The sequence below is a fragment of the Pinus tabuliformis genome, chromosome 8 (assembly GCF_031772625.1).
Source record: "Pinus tabuliformis cultivar Carrire ecotype Pingquan chromosome 8, CPIR1, whole genome shotgun sequence".
NCBI lineage: Eukaryota > Viridiplantae > Streptophyta > Pinopsida > Pinales > Pinaceae > Pinus > Pinus tabuliformis.
Genome location: NC_142294.1, coordinates 212,100,390 through 212,120,227, shown reverse-complemented (window position 1 = coordinate 212,120,227; position 19,838 = coordinate 212,100,390).

The window sequence follows — 19,838 nt, the reverse complement described above, 5'->3', positions numbered from 1 at the left end:
AATTTCTCCAAAAATCTAGGCTGAGAAATTTATACGAACACGGGGTAATGCAGTAGAATGAATACAAGCAAAGGTTCATTTAACGGCCATTAAAACGGTTCCATTCAATTCCATCATTAATTCAGTACGCGACAATAAAATAATGAGGACGATTTTTTTGGTAGAACACTCCATTAATGAGAAACTATATTTAGCTAGCATTACCAGTCAACTAATTTTCAAATCAACTGAAAATGAGGTCAGTCGCCATTGTTGGTTTCTTTTAAGCATGCCAAATAGCTTGACTAAAACGCGTTCCTCACTTGTAACGCGTTTAATATGGCTGAAATATTCATATTAACTAGCAAGCTCAAGCCAATTCATTTTGCTTCAAAATATATTTTCCAGCTGCCAAATATATAGAAAGTAAATGAAGAATGTAACTACACAGGCACTCACACAACCCATACCAAATGGATTTGCATGACAGAAAATCCACTGAACTCTGCAAAACACTTCGAAAACAGAATTTAATAATTCATACACGCAATTTTTTTTGCTATTTCTCAAGTCAAATTAATCTTCCACATAAAATAATTCATTTCCCAATTTACACTAACAATTCAAGCAATACAAAACCAATATGTGCATCGATTTGTTTCCATAAATCGATTTTCGCATTTATTTGGTTGAGGTGTAAGTTCAAACAGTGTGCATACATACTCATTTATGTAAATGGATGTGACCATTTTGTTGAAGCATAAATTCAAATGGTCTGCATACATCCTCACGGTGGCTGAAATTAACCATTGTATACCCGAAAACATATGCCTAAGAGCCAGCATATCTGCTTTCGCTCCAATATCAAGAGAGTATATAGCTTTCCTGAGAATCACTATCCTAGCTGAAATCTGGATTGCAAGATTTGAATTGAAAGCTTTGGTTTCCCCAAATAAAGTGGCTTACCTTTGCATTAAACTGACTTTGTGAAATTTCAAACAATGGATAAATGTTAATGTAAGAACGTGAACTTATTCTTCCTCATTGTTTGTCTGTAACTTATTATTGCAGACTTTGAAATTACTACGAGGAGAAGGAGATGACCTACCTTATTGGACCAAGAGGTAATTGACAATGTCCATGGAATTTGATGAATTGATTGAGGATGAGTCTGGAGAAAACTCTGGGAGTTGTGACATCCAAACTCATCTATCACTTGCAATGCTTGGAGTTGATGATGATTTGGTATCAAACAGTAGTCCAGATCAAAGTGTAAATCTTGTACATGAGAGCAGAACATTGGAAGATTATTTCTATGGACATTATAGCCATTCAACAAGCTTTGATTGATTTAAATCTACTTCTCTGAGCTTCATAATTTTTCTTACTCCTTGCTTCTGTAAAAGCTTAAATATTTTATACTTGGTGTATTACTGTGAGCCAATGCCACTACTTAGCTATGTTCAATTTCAATCACTCTCCATATTGGCTGAAGCTGCGTCTGAAGTTGAGTGGAGTCCATGTAAAGTCCCTTGCCAATTCCTTGTATAAATGTGAAAGCCATTAGTGGTCACTCGTTTTGGTGACCCACTGGTGCTCACTAGAGCTGAAAAATTTTCTTGTCCTTGCCTTTGGAGCAATTGTATGTATGTGGAAGGAAAAGCAATTATGATATCGCTATTGATATGCCAAACCATTTTTATGTACTTTTTTAGGTCTGAAGATGTGTAACTTGTGGTTTAGCTTGGTACATTCTCTTGTATACCAGTTTACTTTGAATTTGTCAATATCATAAGCCCAATAGCGATTTAAGTGTATGTTTGCATGGCAGAACTGCATTGCGGTTGAACTTTTTCTAAAATTAAGTTGTATTTAAAGAAATATGGTGTCTAAAAAGCATAGAACTCCAAACATCAAATCTCTTTGCTCCTTGTAGGCTTGAACCAACATCTCTTCTAGAGAAATTCAACAATTCTAATTTAATAATCCTATCGGCCTCTCTTTGTACCTTTTGAGACAATTGCTAGTTCTAGATGGGACATATAACTCCAATGTGTGTTTTCCTCGTTACAGAGACACTTTACCATAGCTGATCATCTTCAGGTGCCTTTATTAATATCAACAAAATAACTTACATACAACTTTCTACCTCATAAAAAGATGTCTACCTAGTAGAGGCCACTCAGTATCTGCCTTGCATATGAAATGTTGAGATCTAAAGAAAAGACTACCAACCCCGTCATCTTAGAAACCCGTTCACTGGACTAAACAAAAAACGTTGGGAAGGTTTACTACAGCCAGGATTACCAAAATTTATCTTCAACTCAATCAGCCACAACCAAGTATACTGATAAAATCCACCAGTCCCTCAAAAAAACCAAGCTAGCCATGAATGCCAGAAAAACAACAAAAAGCCTATCTACCAAAATGGATGGAAATTTTGCCAACCTAGCCACTGAGGCTAACATTACAGAACACCAGCCAACCAACCTGGCATTTTTTATTCAATTCCAAGGGAACGACAGAGTTCAGGTGTCTGCCTGCACCGTGCAAATGCAAGAACAAGCTTGCATAAGTCATCTTTATCAAACTTTGACGCAATTCCAAAAGTAGCTAGAAGTTGCAAGAAGACCTGGGCCCCCAACGAATTGCCATTGGCAACATCTCCTTCAAGGTTTATCTTCGACTTCCATTCATGTGCAATACTTTTGACTTGCTCCTTTATATTTAAGGGCAGAACTGGATGTTCAACACCCAAAATAGGATCTGCCAAAACAGGTACAAGAGATTCCAGTAATAATGTATAGGCTCGGCGTAGAGCCAGGAGCCCAAACTCTTTCTTTTCACTTGACTTTTGTTCAAGAGAATAAAACCCCTCCAAGGACTCCAACACTAACCGTGGTGGGTCAGTTGCAGAGTTTAATGCAGAGGGAACCTAATTGCAAAGCCCTATTTCCAATTGCAAAAGTCATTAAGAATGGGAAGAAAGGATTTAGGGATTATAATATCTAAAAATTTCTATTTTTAAAGTATTATAAAATGAGTTTAGATATTTATATAACAATAATAAGTGGAAATCAGAAAAAGAAAAAGAAAAGAAAAGAAATTGATTGGAGATAAACTTTTTATAATTTTGTAAATGTTATTGAGTTCCAATGCTCAAACAAAATATTTATAAAAGGTAATTCACTGGTCTGTGGATGAAGCAAGCATTTGGAGGCTAATTCGTGAAGTCTGACAATAAAAGAGGTGAAATTAGAATGAGTAATGATAAGACAGACATCCTTGTATAGAAATTGCAATGAGGTTCTTCTTAAAGGTGACTTAATTGTATCACATTGATTTTGAAATGACAACATCAGCAAAATGATATAAAAGTCGTTGCAACTAGTACATCTATGTTTGGTGCATTAATCACTATATGAGATTGAAGGAATCTGGCGCATTCTCGATCAGAACTATTGCTTGATTGACAACAACATGAGTCTTGTGTTGTACAACAATTCTATAATTGGTGCATTAATCACTGTATGAGATTGAAGGAATCTGGTCGCATTCTCAATCAGAACTATTGACAACAGCATGGGCCTTGTGTTGTACAACAATTGTATAATTTGATTGTGAAGGATTTAAGGAGAAGTAATGTTGTTTTTTCTGATCCTAGCAAGGATTAGCAAATATACTATTTATTGGTCCCTGTGGTATACATTGTTTGGACCTTGTTTTCTCCCTTAATTGTAAGTGCATAAAAATATTAGATTCATAGGACAGGGTACCATTAATCATGTGATCCAATGATCTTGGACGTTTTTTATTGAATTCTTCAAAACTTATTTCCATTTGATCTTCCAAAATGTGAAGATAGTTTTATTGGTTGGAACAATGCTACAACTTACAAGTTATAAAAACAAAGATTATGTTCTGCATAATGCTTTCCACCTTGCAATCTTTTTGTGGATATGGTTAAGAAATATTCTCTTCGAGTAAAGAATAAATTATTGTGTGTAGAGTCATTGGGTTTACTATAGTAATGATCGTAACATTTTGTAGTCTTTTGTTTGTTGTTATGTGGTTTAGTGGTTGAGACCGTGCATTACCATGTTAATGACCCAAAGACAAACTTAGAGCTCAGAGCCCTCAATTATAAGTTGGTTGAATTTTATGAGATTTATATGCAATATTAATTCAATAATTAAAAAAAATATAGACTTAAGCACCCTAAATAAACTTCAATTTATACATCTTTAGAATCTCATTTATGCTACATATTCGCATCTTATGTACATTTTCCCATTCCCATGTCGGAATTGTTCCTCAATTTATGCCTTACGGCGTTTCCTTTGCAACATTTGGTGCAAATGCTAGTTAATTAAGTTATGAACAACATGGTATTACAACAAGCTTGGCGGTGGGAGATCCCGCTAAAACAAACTTAAGTGCTTCATGTGGTTGGTTCTGAACAACTGTATTCTCATGTGGGAGAACCTCATGAAAAGAGGCATTCAGGGGTCTCGAATCTACTATATGTGGGCACTATATGTGTAGTGATGCAATGGAATCGGTGGCCCATCTTTTTCTCACCTACCCATTTGCAGTATCCATCTGGATGGAGGTGTTATCTATCCTTCACATCGAAGCAAAGGTGGAATATTACTCTACGGAAATCTGCCTAGGAAAATGGACCGATGGATAACAGACATATCAGGCCCTCCCTTTTTATATCGCTTGGGAAATTTGGCAAAGCAGAAATGCAAAAGTTTTTGAGCTGTTTGATTCACAAGTTTGAAGATAGTGGAATACTTCCTGGAGATTGGCCCATGGTCTCCAAAACCTCAACAAAGAATATGCAGATTCAGAGAAATTAATCGCCTAGGCTGGTGGGTTATTTTTGTGGCGCTTCTATTGGGATAATTTGTGGATGCAGAGCACACATTGCTTTAGATCGTGTCTCGTCATATCATTTTAGCTTGATGGGAGGTAATGCTACAAAAAATAGAGTGCAGTTGTTGGCCCTGTGGGATGTCCTAAAATGTGCTTCTGGCTAGCCATTGTGGAGTTGGAAGTGTTTGGGGACTCAAAAACGGTTATCAAATGGGCATAGAGATCTTCCAAATTTGGACCCCCCTCACTAGTCCACTGGATGCGACAAATCCAATCTCTCATGGCCACATTCAAGCATATTTTATTTGCTCACATATATAGAGAACATAATTCAATGGTTGATAGCTTATCTGAAAGCGGATGCTCTACCTTCCTGGATGTTATCTGTGACAAAGCCTTTGCTGATGGTTCCCTCCTTAGCGATGGACGCTTTTGCGTCTAAGAGTTGGCACACTATTGTGTTCCATTCGATCTTATGGTGACATTACGTGTTGGGTAATGAGCTGATCTCATGACAAAATTCTCTGCGGAATGGTACTTTTGGTGACACAGGTCTCCCTTTTCTGGTGTATTTTTTGATGATATTTTTGTTTTTGCAGCTCAGACCTGTCTGGGATTTTTTGGTAACGCAACTTAACATACTTGTCTTTATGTCATGTCGTTTCTATATATTTTGTGAGTAGAAGGATGTAGCATTGAGGAGTGTGGCTGTGCTGCCCATTCCTGGACTTTTTTTCTAATCGATGGACAGTGAACAAAGAAACATGATTATTGTATCTAACTATTGTTCATAACAGATGGATGGTTTTCTTCTGGTTGATGATTATTGTATCTAACTATTGTCCATAACAGATGGATGGTTTTCTTCTGGTTGAAATATATATATATATATATATATATATATATATATATATATATTTTTTGTGGCCATCTCTTTGACCTTGAAAGCCCAATCTCGACTCAGGGAAAGAGAGTGAGGCCACGGTATGGTAATTTCAAATCCATTTTGTCAGTAAAGAAGAAAGCCTAAAACAACGACAAGATAGCCATATATTTCCATATCCTAAGCGCTGCTCTTCTCTGCATTTCCGACGTGGTAAAATAGGCATAATACAGATCCACCAAACACATGTAAGGCATAACTCCTGCAAATGTTAAATACTATTTCAACAATCACTGCCATTGGGTTGCTCTCGGATGATAACACCCCAATCCCCGTTGCGACACCAGCAAAAAGGGCACTTATTCTTGAAACTGCTTGGAATTTACCATTAAAACCTTCTTGCTTGGCACACAAAATAAACAAAATCAGTTTGAACAAAATTTGAAATCACAAAAATCTTAATTAAAAAAAAGCCACACAGAGCATTGATGACAACTCATTATCGTTAAAACAGTTTGAACTATATTTGATCCCTACAATTTCCGGGTAAGTCCTATTGGTTGAATTGAGAGAAAGGGAAAATTGAAGAGAATTAATAAATGAGTACCTGAACTTTGCATCTGCCCATCCCTTCTAGAAATTGTGGGGTTGTAAACGCTACAACTAAAGTCCTAATCACCATCCATGAACTTTCTGATCCAATCAACGGTATCACAACCAGAGTTGAGTGAGAAATTATAGCTAATTCCAACACCTGATTCATAAATTTTGATATATCAGAACAAACCTCAATATCCGCACATCCCTAACTCTTAGGCTATAAATGAAAATTAAAACTTATTTCTCAAGCATTGGATACATTAATGTATTATATTTTCCCTAAGAAATGACCCCATGGGGAATCCTCCTATCTCCGTCTATAGTATTGGATGTGCAGGGCCGTGAACATGGCTACAAGCCCAAGAAATGGGAAATTGTGCAAGGACAAGACCTGCAGCAAAAGCCCTAATCACAAATAATGTGTTTTTATAGGGCCTGTGAGAAGTGAAGGTTCGGCCTATGAGAGGCAAACACACCCAAATGGTAATCCCCAAAATACTGGAAGTGATTGCTCTAGCCACCACAGAAGTAGCACAACATAACGCTATTGCTGGAACAACTATAATGTTCATGCTCCAAGAATCTGTCATTCTTCACACAAAAATTGAATCCAAACTTCATACTTCAATCAAACGCTCAATAGACCAGATATCTGGCTTGGTATCGAAACCCTTATGCAGTAGTTGTAACATTATTTTCCCACGCAAGTAAAACCTTTGGTTTGTGTATTGGCATCTAACATTTTGCGCAATGGAAATTCTAAAGTCAAAGACGTTTTCTAATGGGAAGTTGCAACATGGCAGTTGCAAGAAAAATACGCACAACAAAAGCCCTAATCGCAAACATTTGCTCCGAGGTGATGAACAACGTCACCATCTTAGCGACATCGACATAACAGGTGGTGCACATTGATTTTGTCGGCATCAGTGGATATACTTTCTTGTATGAGCATAAATCTTATTAAAATGGTTGATATATGTTAATACTAATTTTTTTCTTATTAAAAAATAATGGTATAGATTTGCTTATATCAATTATTTTTAATTATTTTTTATTAATGTGATTGGCATAGTTGATAGGTCAATTGTATGGGGAGAATTAGGAGAACCTGATTTATTATTGTTGAATATGGTCATATTATGGTTAATGAATGTTTTCATCTTAAATTTTAATATTAACAAATAATATTGACTTACCACAATATTGAAGGCATTTAGATGCTTTTTTATTGAGTTTTCATCCTTCATCTTTAGATTATACAGTTTCTTTCACAAGAACAATTTATTCACTTGGACTTAAACCGATACAAAGCCCCTAGCTTGTCCCACAATGTCTACATTGTAACTTCTCCTAAAACATTTAGTAATACAAAATCAAAGAGACACACACATATTGTGTTTTTTTCCTTTTGATCAAACTTGGTCTAATATCCTATTGACATACCTATTGGTGCAGTACTTGGATCCATAATGATCCATTGATCTCTATTCACCAACAAATATTCCACTTTGAGCTTCCACAAATCAAAACTCTGCCCATTGAATTTCTCAATCTCTATCCTTGAATTGCTCGCCATTTCCTTTTCACCACAAGAATCACTTCTACATATCTCTCACTATAACATGGTCTACCACATGCCTGAGCCAAATCCCCTAGCTAGAAAGGAATCCCCTTGAAACCAAAACTACTCTGATACGAAATGTAGGTTTTACCCCTATACAATTAATTGTTGCAAATAGATTCTTAATTAAAATATAGAAAGATGTAATGGCAAACACATCTACACAAATATTTGATCCTCAAAACCAAAAACTGGTAAAACTAAAAAGATATATATCTATATATATATATATATATATATATATATATATATATATATATATATATATATATATATATATACAATTTTACAATACAATATATATCTCTCATCATCCATGAATTGTTAATTCATTTTTCATGGATTAGAATACAACCATAATTCCTTCACTAAAACTACAAAACCATGAGAAAAACCACTATGCACCACAAAACTGCTTCTAGATAAAAATACCAAAAATAGACACAAAAAGACACCCAATTCTTTTTCTCGAAGGAACTACCCTTGAACCCTTGTGCAATAGGGTTTCCACCCCATTACTATGCATCATACATTTTTCCAACATATGAGGAAAATCATGCAAATAATATAACACATACCCAACAATTATATGGATGAGAATGTGTGAGTCAGATGATGAGGAGGCTATAAAGTCACCAATGTACTAATCCTTAGCTTTGTCTTTAAGGGAAGATATTAATTTATAGTAAGTACTTAATGAAAAACTTCTTCCTTGTCATTTCCCTCTCCATTAGCCCAAAATGAAATTTCAGGATTAGTGCTAGGCTTTATGAGAGGATGTCGGGTAAGTCTTTTAATGGAGGTCCCATGAGAGATTGTCATGTCATTGGATCTCCAAATGATATACATGTTTGCAGTGGCCAACCATGGCCTTCCCAAGATTAGAGGAGCCTTGTAGGGAGGACTTAGGTTATAGGACCATGAAGTCAGCTAGATACTCCCATGAATCCACAAAAATCACTACATTAACTAAGATTTCTTATAGTTTAATGGTATAACCATCAACAAGTTATATAACTATGGGGGTTACCTAAGACTAGAAGGTCCTAGGGCTTCCATTGTCTTGTAGGTCATTACATTAATAACAACACCAAGGTCGATCAATGCGTTGGGGATAATTGTATGGCTAATTTGTACCTTGATTATAGGGTCATTGAGATTCGAATCCTTTGCAGCAAGGACTCCCCCCACCATTAGCCCTGATAGTTTTCCCATGACATGTATGGTTTAGGTATATTTTCTTCTTCTACTAGGTCTCCTTATTAATAATCCCCTTACCACTTTAAGTCAATAGGAACTTCCTTAATTGCTTGGAAAAATGATATGCGAAAACACACATATGTGATTTTGTTGGGTTAGTTATATGTATAAACCCTAGAAAATTAATCATCAACCCAGGGCTCATAAGCTTATAAGGCTCGGGAACAATATGTGTAGGACTAAAGCTTAGGCTATCTTAAAAAACATAACAATTGAAAGTGACTAGAAATCACACTTGCATAATACTCTAAAGAAGAAACTACTTCCTCTCAAGTTCTATATAGTAGATGGGCTTAGTTAGCTCAGGTAAATGTAATATAATCATGACCTTTCCTCACAAGTACTATGTTTCCATAAGTCTACGTCAACTACAATGAAGCTACAATCAAATGAACACAATAAAAATCACTGAAATAAATTGCAGAGACATCAAACAAGACAAAACTGAAATAAATCTATTGTTTGTAGCCAAACATCCTAATAAGGCGACCATGCCTTCCTTGGCAGCAAGCTACCTAAAGATGATCAACAATAAACTAGCACTAGTGCCACAAAATAATGATAAAAACTTAGAGTATTATTAGATTCTAGAAAAATACTTTACATATGTATCCTTGTATATCACCCCTATATTTCCCACTACAAGATTCGATACATTATTTATAAGAGAAAAGCCCCAGTTGTGGATAAGATCAGTTCCTCTAATCTCATGGATAAAAGGATGAACAATTACATTGCTTTCTCAAAGAATGATTGAGCAAGATCTGGATCAAAAGACTTTGATAGCATTCTGGCAGTTCTTATATCAATCTCTATGAATAACAAGAATGTTCTTGGCTGCATTGAAATGATTGAGTTGTGCCTTCATAAGCAGAAAAACCAAGAACCAAAGGCTTAATGGATCAAATCCTCTATCTACAATATTTAGCATATCTCAACGTGTGGAAACAAAGAAACAAAAATAACCAAGTTCGTTGATGTATTATAACCATGATTAGATCTATGGATGGTTTTGGATAATAAAATATTATGGAAAACTTCTAAATATATCTCATTCGATCTCATTCATAGGAATGAGATAGAAAATCTTGATCTGTTGATGAGTTGCCCAATTGTTTGAGAGATTTGACCAAATCGTTGACCAAGACTCCACATTTTTTTTTAACAATCTGGGGATGAATGAAGTAACATGAAACCATCCTAGGCCTACAATCTACAAAATCCGTGTGACCAATTTGGACCAAAACAACTAGAGATATGACAACTTGTAACATAGGATCTAGAACTATACTCGAATAGTAGGAATTAAACTTTGTGAACATGAACTCTTCATCTGGCATAAGTATTGTTTCTCAAATTTCACCATCATTAGTAAAATATGATTTAAACCTAATTAAAACTTTGAAAACAAAGGAAATTTATAATTCAATTAACAATTTACCTTATCATGCTCAAGGTTATTGTATTAACCCAAAAAAGTGCATATTGAGGGTGATAATGGTAAAAATTGGGTATAAATATAGGTAGCATAGGGCGAAAAGGTGGGTGAAACCATGTCAAGATGAAGGTCCAACACTCCCACACACTCGCATTTTTCATGTCCTCATGTAAACAAAACCTCTAAGTAAAAGCCAAAATTTAATCAAAATTGTGTTAGTACAACCTTCCACTAAAGTCCTATTACATTGACCAAAATATTCAAGTTCCTATCCCCTCAATTTCTGGCTTCTTTAAATATCCTCTTTAATACCCTATTATGAACATCATACTTTTTAGCTCGTTTGTACCATCCCTTAACCATCTTCTGCAATTTTTTGTTCTTAGCAATTAACTTGTCATTCTTATGTCGCGGTTTAGAATTGTATGCTTTTAATCTCTCATTCTCCTCTTTAATATGTTTGTCAAGGGAAAGGTGCTCTTAAATCTCTCTAAACGAAAATTAAATAGGAATGCAAAAAATTACAGATATAATCATAAATATAGAAATGCAGCAAAAAAACACTTCATTTCATTAATAGAAAAATATTGAACTATGCTTCCAAACAAAATGGAAATAAGATAGCTTGAGTGATGGTAGCTTATCTCTAAGAAGAGATGTGGCAGCTACATTCCAACTGAATTGTGTTATAATGAGGCTCAAGGGCCTATTTATTATTGAAAAACATGAGAAAACCCTAAACAACCAAAACCCTAACTCTAGGAGATGTAACGCTAAGAAGTTGTGGGCCTCATTGGGGTTAGTTGGGAAACCAACTTCCCGGGGTTGTAACTTGGTCATATTATCTCCGTTTGGCACATACGATACCTTTTTGGAAAGGTCTCTCTTATTTTTATAGGTTTTTTCACAAACCACTGCATGTGGCCAAGGGCCTGCACCAAACCTAAAAAAAAAATGTCATTTAGGGGGTCAAAACTGCTCTCGAAGTTCAGGACCCAAAAAACTGCTAAAAATAGTAAATGCTGAAATAAACAAGGAAAAAGATGAAACTGACTAGAGGGTCAAGGTGGAATAGGCGAGTGACCACCAATATCCACCTATATCATTCCACCCCCCTTAGGAAGTAAAGGTCCCCATTACTTGCAAAGCCTCCATCAGATGAGGAAATTTCTATTGAACCTAGTCCCTAGTGAACCACTTTCCCTGGTGAAGAAGTTGGCCTGCTTTGACAACTCGTTATAGTTTTATCCTCTGTTGGGGAGATTTATTGATCTTTGTTTCCATGATTTGATCAGTTGTGGCATGTTCCATGTAGTCCGAATTGAGCGTTGTTGGTGTGAGTTGTTCTACAATGTCAAATGTGTCCAACAATGGTGGAAAGTATGGTCGAAGGCGGTCTACGTTGAACACTGGGTGCAGGCCAAGGAATGGTGGGATGCTGAGCTCAAATGCATTGTCACCGACAACCTTGGTGATGGTGTATTTTCCATATTGGAGTGGGTGAAGCTTGCGGTGGGGTCCAACGAGGTGCTCCTTCTGCAAATGTAGCCAAACTTTATGTCGAATGCGCTCAATGAAGTTGTTAGCCCTTTCAGCCTTGGACTGGATGAGAGTTGAATCTGATTAGAAGTAAGTAGAAGAGTAGGTAGAGGAGTATATAGGCCTTGCTTCTTGATGGTTGGTTTAGCAATGGCGAAGGTGGTGCAAGATCTGATGTAATTCCCAACATATTGACGAAGTTTTGGCTAATAAAAAATATTTCTGCAATGCCACCACTGTTTTCTCTACTCTGAAATGTCCAGACTCGACTTAGTGTACCTTCCAAATCGTCTTGGCACACTCACTTGAAGGAACAAAGATTGTTGGATCAGGCGCACAGCAAAAATAATTAAACACACAGCAGAATAAATCAACAAGCACATAAGACACAGCTTTTAACGTGGTTCACCCAACCAATCTGGGCTACGTCCACCAAACATAGGCATCAGGAATATATTAATCAAATTAGCAGATTACATCATGAAATCCTCACACTCTCTTAGCAGATCATCCGAATGATTGCCTGTTATATAGCATAGAGAATCTAACAGCCTCATAACTCCCTCACATCAAATATAGGAGGCATTAACTCCCTCCCAACAACCTGGAGCTAATCTAGGAACTCAATCCCTATTGTTGTCATCCTTCAGAGATTTTTGCCTATTTGACTAAAACAGAAAATCTCAACAATCTCCACCTTGACAACAATTCGCCTGATGCCCTGTTATTATTATTTTATCTTATCTGCAAGCCAAGAGAAGCCAAACACCAGCGTAGCTTCTCCAACAAAACTGGTTTCGTGAACATGTCTGCACAGTTCTCCTTTGTATGCACCTTTTCAAGAGAAACTCCCCTTTCAGTGATAACCTGTCTTACAAAATGATATTTGATTGGAATATGCTTTGACTTACTATGATAGGCCGGATTCTTAGCCAAATGTATTACACTTTGACTGTCACAAAGTAACCTGATGTTATCCTGTAACCTACCAAACTCACCAAGCAAACCTTTCAACCAAACCGCCTCTTTGCAAGCATGAGAAGCAGCAATGTATTCTGCTTCAGTAGTGGACAAAGCAACAATGTTCTGTAGCTTTGACATCCAGCTTATAGCTCCACCTGCAAGAGTAAAGACGTACCCTGAAGTTGACCTTCTCTTATCCAAATCACCTGCAAAATCGGAATCAACATATCCGCAAACAAATTCACTACTCTTATTGTAAGAAATACAATAACTACTTGTGCCTCTCAAATACCGAAGCACCCATTTTACTGCTGACCAGTGTTCTTTACCCGGATTTGCCATGTACCTGCTGACAACCCCAACTGCATGAGAAATATCTGGTCGCGTACACACCATCGCATAAATCAAACATCCTACTACATTGGCATAAGGAATTCGAGACATATAATCCTTTTCTTCATCTGTATTAGGACATAAACTCGAAGAAAGCTTAAAATGGGAAGCTAAAGGGACTGACACAGGCTTCACATTGTTCATACCAAACCGCAAAAGTATTTTCTCAACATACTTCTGTTGTGATAGGCACAGCTTACCATTGCCCCTGTCTCTGAAAATCTCCATGCCCAAAATCTGTCTTGCGGCTCCTAGATCTTTCATATCAAACGTCCTTGCCATCTGAGTCTTCAACCTGTTGATTTCTTCAATGCTTTTGCTTGCTAAAAGCATATCATCAACATATAACACTAAGATAATGAACATGCCATTATTTAACTGCTTAAAGTAAACACAATGATCATATTCACTTCCTACATATTTCTGACTCAACATGAAAGAATCAAACTTCTTATACCACTGCCGAGGTGACTGCTTCAGGCCATATAATGACTTCTTAAGCCTGCAGACAAATTTCTCATTGCGATGCTGAACAAACCCTTCCGGTTGTTCCATATATATTTCCTCATCTAAATCACCATGTAGAAATGCAGTCTTAACATCTAACTGCTGCAACTCCAAATCAAACAAAGCCACTAATGCTAACACAATTCTAATTGAAACAATTTTAACCACTGGTGAAAATATCTCATGAAAGTCTATGCCAGCTTTCTGAGAAAACCCTTTTGCAACCAGCCGAGCTTTGTACCTGTCTTCCGTATCATTCACACACTGTTTCAGCTTGAACAGCCACTTGCATCCCACAGTTTTCCTACCTTTGGGAAGTTCAACCAGATCCCACGTGCCATTCTTACCTAAGGCCATCATTTCTTCCTTCATGGCTACTTTCCATTTGTCACTATTTGAACCTTCTACAGCTTCCTGATAACACAAAGGTTCATCATCATTAGCGATCAAAGCAACTGAAGTAACATGATCATCATACCTTCTCGGACGACGTTTGATTCTTGTAGACCTCCTTAAGAATGTTTCTAGTGCTTCCACAATTGGCTGTCTATCATCTGTAGAAACTTCTTCATGATCGCCATCTGAGACCTGTTCATGTCCTCCATCTGAACCCTGTTCATAATCTGATTCTGAAACCTGTTCATGACTAGAATCTGAACTGTGGTCGTTATGACTATCATTAGAAACGCTGTCAAACTGAATATGCTGGAAATCAGATACATCATCCTGTTTCAATCTTCTATCTACATCTAACTGTACAAGAGAGGATTCATTAAACTTTACATCTCTGTTGATGATGATTTTGCGGGTAGCAGGATCCCACAATCTATATCCCTTTGTTCCATCACCATACCCAACAAAGACATACCTTTTCGATTTCGGATCTAATTTAGTTCGCTGATGTTTAGGCACTAGAGCATATGCATCACAACCAAACACTCTGAGTTTAGAATAGTCACAAGGGTGTCCTGTCCATACCTCTTGCGGAACCTTGTAGTCTTTTGCCGTTGATGGAGATCGGTTTATCACATAACAAGCGGTTTCAACTGCTTCCGTCCACAACTCCTTTGGCAACCCGGCGTTACTCAGCATACACCTTGCTCTCTCTAGAAGAGTCTTGTTCATGCGTTCAGCAACTCCATTCTGCTGAGGAGTATAAACCGTGGTCTTATGTCTCTCGATCCCTGCATCCTTGCAATAGCTGTCAAACTCCTTGGAGGAAAACTCACCACCATTGTCAGTTCTTAAACATTTTATTGTTCTACCAGTGCTGTTTTCTACCAATGCTCTAAACTGCTTGAAAACTGTAAAAACATCAGACTTCTTTTTCAACATGAAGACCCAAACTTTTCGAGAAAAGTCATCAATGAATGATACAAAATAAGATGAGCCACCATATGACGCTGTAGGGGCTGGACCCCACACATCTGAATGGATATAATCAAGTATGCCTTTACTAGTATGTTTGCCTGTTTTAAACTTTTGTTTACTTTGTTTACCAAATAGACAATGTTTACAGAAATCCAATTTTCCAGATCTTAGATTAGGAATTAACTTTCGGTCAGCCAAAATTTTCAATCCTCTTTACTTCATATGCCCCAATCTTTGATGCCATAAGTGAATGGAACTACTATCATGTTCAGACACAGACACATGATCTGACCCAGTTCTACCTTCTAACTGAAATAGATTTCCTACTTTCTTAGCTTTCATTACTAGTAAGATACCTTTATAGATTTTCATAACTCCACCTTGAATTACAATTTTATATCCATTTGAATCAAGTGCTCCTAATGAAATCAAATTTTTCCTTAAATCTGGTACATGCCTCACATCAGTTAATATTTTGGTTGTGCCATCAAACATTTGTAGTTGTATACTTCCAATCCCAACAATATTACATGTTACATCATTACCCATGTACACAACACCATCATCAATTGATATATATGTTTTAAACCAATCTCTATGTATACACATGTGGTTAGATGCCCCGGAATCTAACAACCAATGTTGATCATGTTTTGAAATATTAACTGACAATACTTCATCACTCATACCTGAACCAGATACTGAACCTGTATCTGTGGTGTTGGCTTCCTTCTTTTCTGTCGAAGAGCCTTCTTTAGCAGCCTGCTTTCGCTTCCAGCAATCCTTTTTCAGATGTCCAGCCTTGCCACAATGCCAGCACTTCATTTTTGGCTTCTTTCCTTTGGATTTTGAACGAGAGTCGCTATGCTTTCCCCCGGAGTGTCTCTCTTGTGAGCGACCTCTGGCCATCATTACCTCTGATGTCGAGGTGTCTGCATTCGACCTCTTCCTCGTCTCCTCAGCCAACAAGGCTCCAACAACATCGTCAAATTCAAGAATTTCTGATGTACTAAAACTTATGGAAGTAACAAAGTGATCCCGGGATTCGGGCAATGAACATAATAAAGTTATCGCCTTATCCTCTGAATCAAATTTCACATCTAGACTGTTTAATTGCACCAACAAGGTATTAAAAACATTCAGGTGATCAGCAATTGGAGTACCTTCTTTCATCCACAAACTGTAAAGCTATCGTTTCAGGAGGATCCGATTTGTCAAAGATTTCGTCATATAGAGCTTCTCAAGCTTCGTCCACAAGCCTGCGGCGGTTTTCTCTGACATAATGTTAAACAGAACATCGTCCGCCAGACATAACCGGATTGCGCTCAGAGCTCTATCGTCCATCTCATCCCATTCATCTTCCGTCATGGAAGGAGGTCTTTTGTTTTTCCCCAACAGTGCTTTCGCCACACCTTGTTGAACCAGCATATCGTGCATCTTCACCTTCCAGATCTCAAAATTATTCTTGCCATTAAATTTCTCAATTTCAAACTGGGCACTTTGAGTTTTCGCCATTTGTAAAAACACAATAATCTCCAATATCCAACCAGCAATTTAAAAAAAAATTGCCTATGCCTTTGAAACAAAATATCTTCTCTTCACACAAAAAAATTTCTGCCTATGTCTTTTTGCCTTTCTGCCTTTGCCTTTAAAACAAAAAAAAAATTCATTTGCTGGGCAAGTTACAGTTATTTCAGATCAATCACCGCCAAAAAAAAAAAAAAAAAAACCAACAAACAAAACATTTTGTGTTCTTAGCTTCTGGCTCACACGGTCTTCCAAGCGAATTTAAACAACATCAGTTTTAAACTTCCTCACTTGAATAACAATTCCCAATCTCTGAACATTAATACATCAGACAAATTCTTTCCACACTCATTCATACAAAATCGCTCTAAAAATTGGTATGTCCCAACGAGAAGCTGGAAAATGTCACGCGGGCGTTTTTTTTTTGTTTAATTCTGCGCATTACTGATAACCATATACTGTTATATCAAACCCAAAAAAAAAAAATGGACCACGCTGAGTTTTTAAATCAGACCCACGCTGTTTTGTTTGTTTAAAAAATAAATCCACGCAGTTTTATATAACCACACCGTGTTTTTTTTCAAGGGTATATTCACACGCTGTTTTTCACATATATATACCCACGCAGCACCATAAAAAACCCATGTAGCACCATAAAACAAAAAACCACGCTGATTGTCAAATAAATCCGTGCTGTTTTTTAAGAAATATATAAACACGCATTTGTTATGAATATATTTATAGCAATGCTATTTACCTGCATGATAATATATATCCATGCAGTGTTTACAATGTATCCATGCCGTTTTCAAAAAACCATACCCATCACCGTGTGTTGTATCATACATTCACACTGTTTGAAGAAACATACCCACGCAGATTTTGGTTTTCAATACGCACCGGTTTCAAATATGTAACAACGTTTTGTTTAACTGCGCATACCAGTGTGCAGGGTTGTCAACGCAGCCAATACGCACCCATAACAGCGCTCCACGCTCACGCAAGGCTCCAGTACAGCTTCACCCATGCAAACGATCCGCACAGAACTTTCTTAGCACCCTTAGCGCTCCACCTTCAGCAGAGCCGCTCCTCCAACGCGCTCTGATACCAATTTTTGGATCAGGTGCACAGCAAAAATAATTAAACACACAGCAGAATAAATCAACAAGCACATAAGACACAGCTTTTAACGTGGTTCACCCAACCAATCTGGGCTACGTCCACCAAACATAGGCATCAGGAATATATTAATCAAATTAGGAGATTACATCATGAAATCCTCACACTCTCTTAGCAGATCATCCGAATGACTGCCTGTTATATAGCATAGAGAATCTAATAGCCTCATAACTCCCTCACATCAAATATAGGAGGCATTAACTCCCTCCCAACAACCTGGAGCTAATCTAGGAACTGAATCCCTATTGTGTCATCCTTCAGAGATTTTTGCCTATTTGACTAAAACAGAAAATCTCAACAAAGATGTGTCCCAGGTGGCATAAAAGCGCATCCTAAAGGTCAAATTTTGGAACTTGCTTCCCTTCGAGGAGTGTCTTGTATGTGCTACTGAATTCTGGATTGCTCTTGTGAAGATGCGGCCACCCCGAAGTCGCATTCCCACAAGAGTCGAGCATAGTGATCAGCGCCATGACCGGTGGTCGGCTGAGGCAATCAATGACATTATTGGTTTTTCCCTTCTTATACTTAATGTTCAAATGAAATTGTTACAGGTAGGTGGACCATTTTTGATAGTGATCATTCTACAACTTCTCTCATGTCTGTATGAACTGTAGGGGTCGGTGGTCTATGTGGATGATATTTTCCTTCCGCAGAATGTAATGCTTCCATTGACAACAGGCATTCACAATGGAATACATTTCTTTTTCATAAGTTGGATACTTTTGAACTATGTCTGAAAGTGTCTCAATGTGGTTGATGAGCCTCGGTATTGCAACAAGAATGCTACAACTCCCAAGGCTACTAACTTTAATTATAAACCCGGGGTTCATACAAACTTAAGAGGTATTGGCACTATATGTGCAACATAAAATGTGTCTATCCTTTGCTGTCATGATGTAATGGAGTGCATGTACTGAAATCAAATCCTAAACTAATTGCAGAAAATGAACTGCTCGAAATAGAAAACCTAACCTATTGCAAGAAATAAAGTACAAGGAATGAAACATATTCTAATTACATAAAGATCATGAACTAAATGTAAAAGAAACCTAACTTAACCCTATTTATCACATGTGATGATTTAAAATAACTAAGCATGGAATCTGATCTAGGGAATATTAATCGTTGCATGCATGTCCTAATTAAGAAATAAAAAGAACTATTTTTCTTTATCTTTTCATTTTATAAATGCAAATGCTAATCTTTCCTTGTTCTTTGGTAGAGGAGACAGGTGTGGAGGAAGAGGGGTACAATGGTTTTGATGGCATGGAGGTCAAGTAGAGGCCTAATCCCAGCTTCAATGATAATTTTTCTCAATTCGATCTCAAAACAGGCCACTATAGGATTTCTTACAGGATGTCTATAGGATGTTCTAGTTCCTACAGGATCCCCTGTTTCTTTACAGAAAAATAGGCCGAAAGCTTAGGAAGTGGTCTAGAAGGTGGAATGGAGCTTGGGAAAGGTGGATAATAGAATAATAAGGCATGGAGGTGGTGGACACTACCCAAAACTCAAGCAAGGGCTTCAAGATGGGTAGATTTGCTCAATGGAAATGACAATTTTTACTTATAAAACAAGAATTCAGATTTAGATTTTAGTGGATTTTGGCAACATGGGTGGATGAGGCTTGGATGAGGAAAACGAGATGAGGTCTCCTTGTAATGTAGAAGCTCCTTCAAAAACACACATTATTGTCT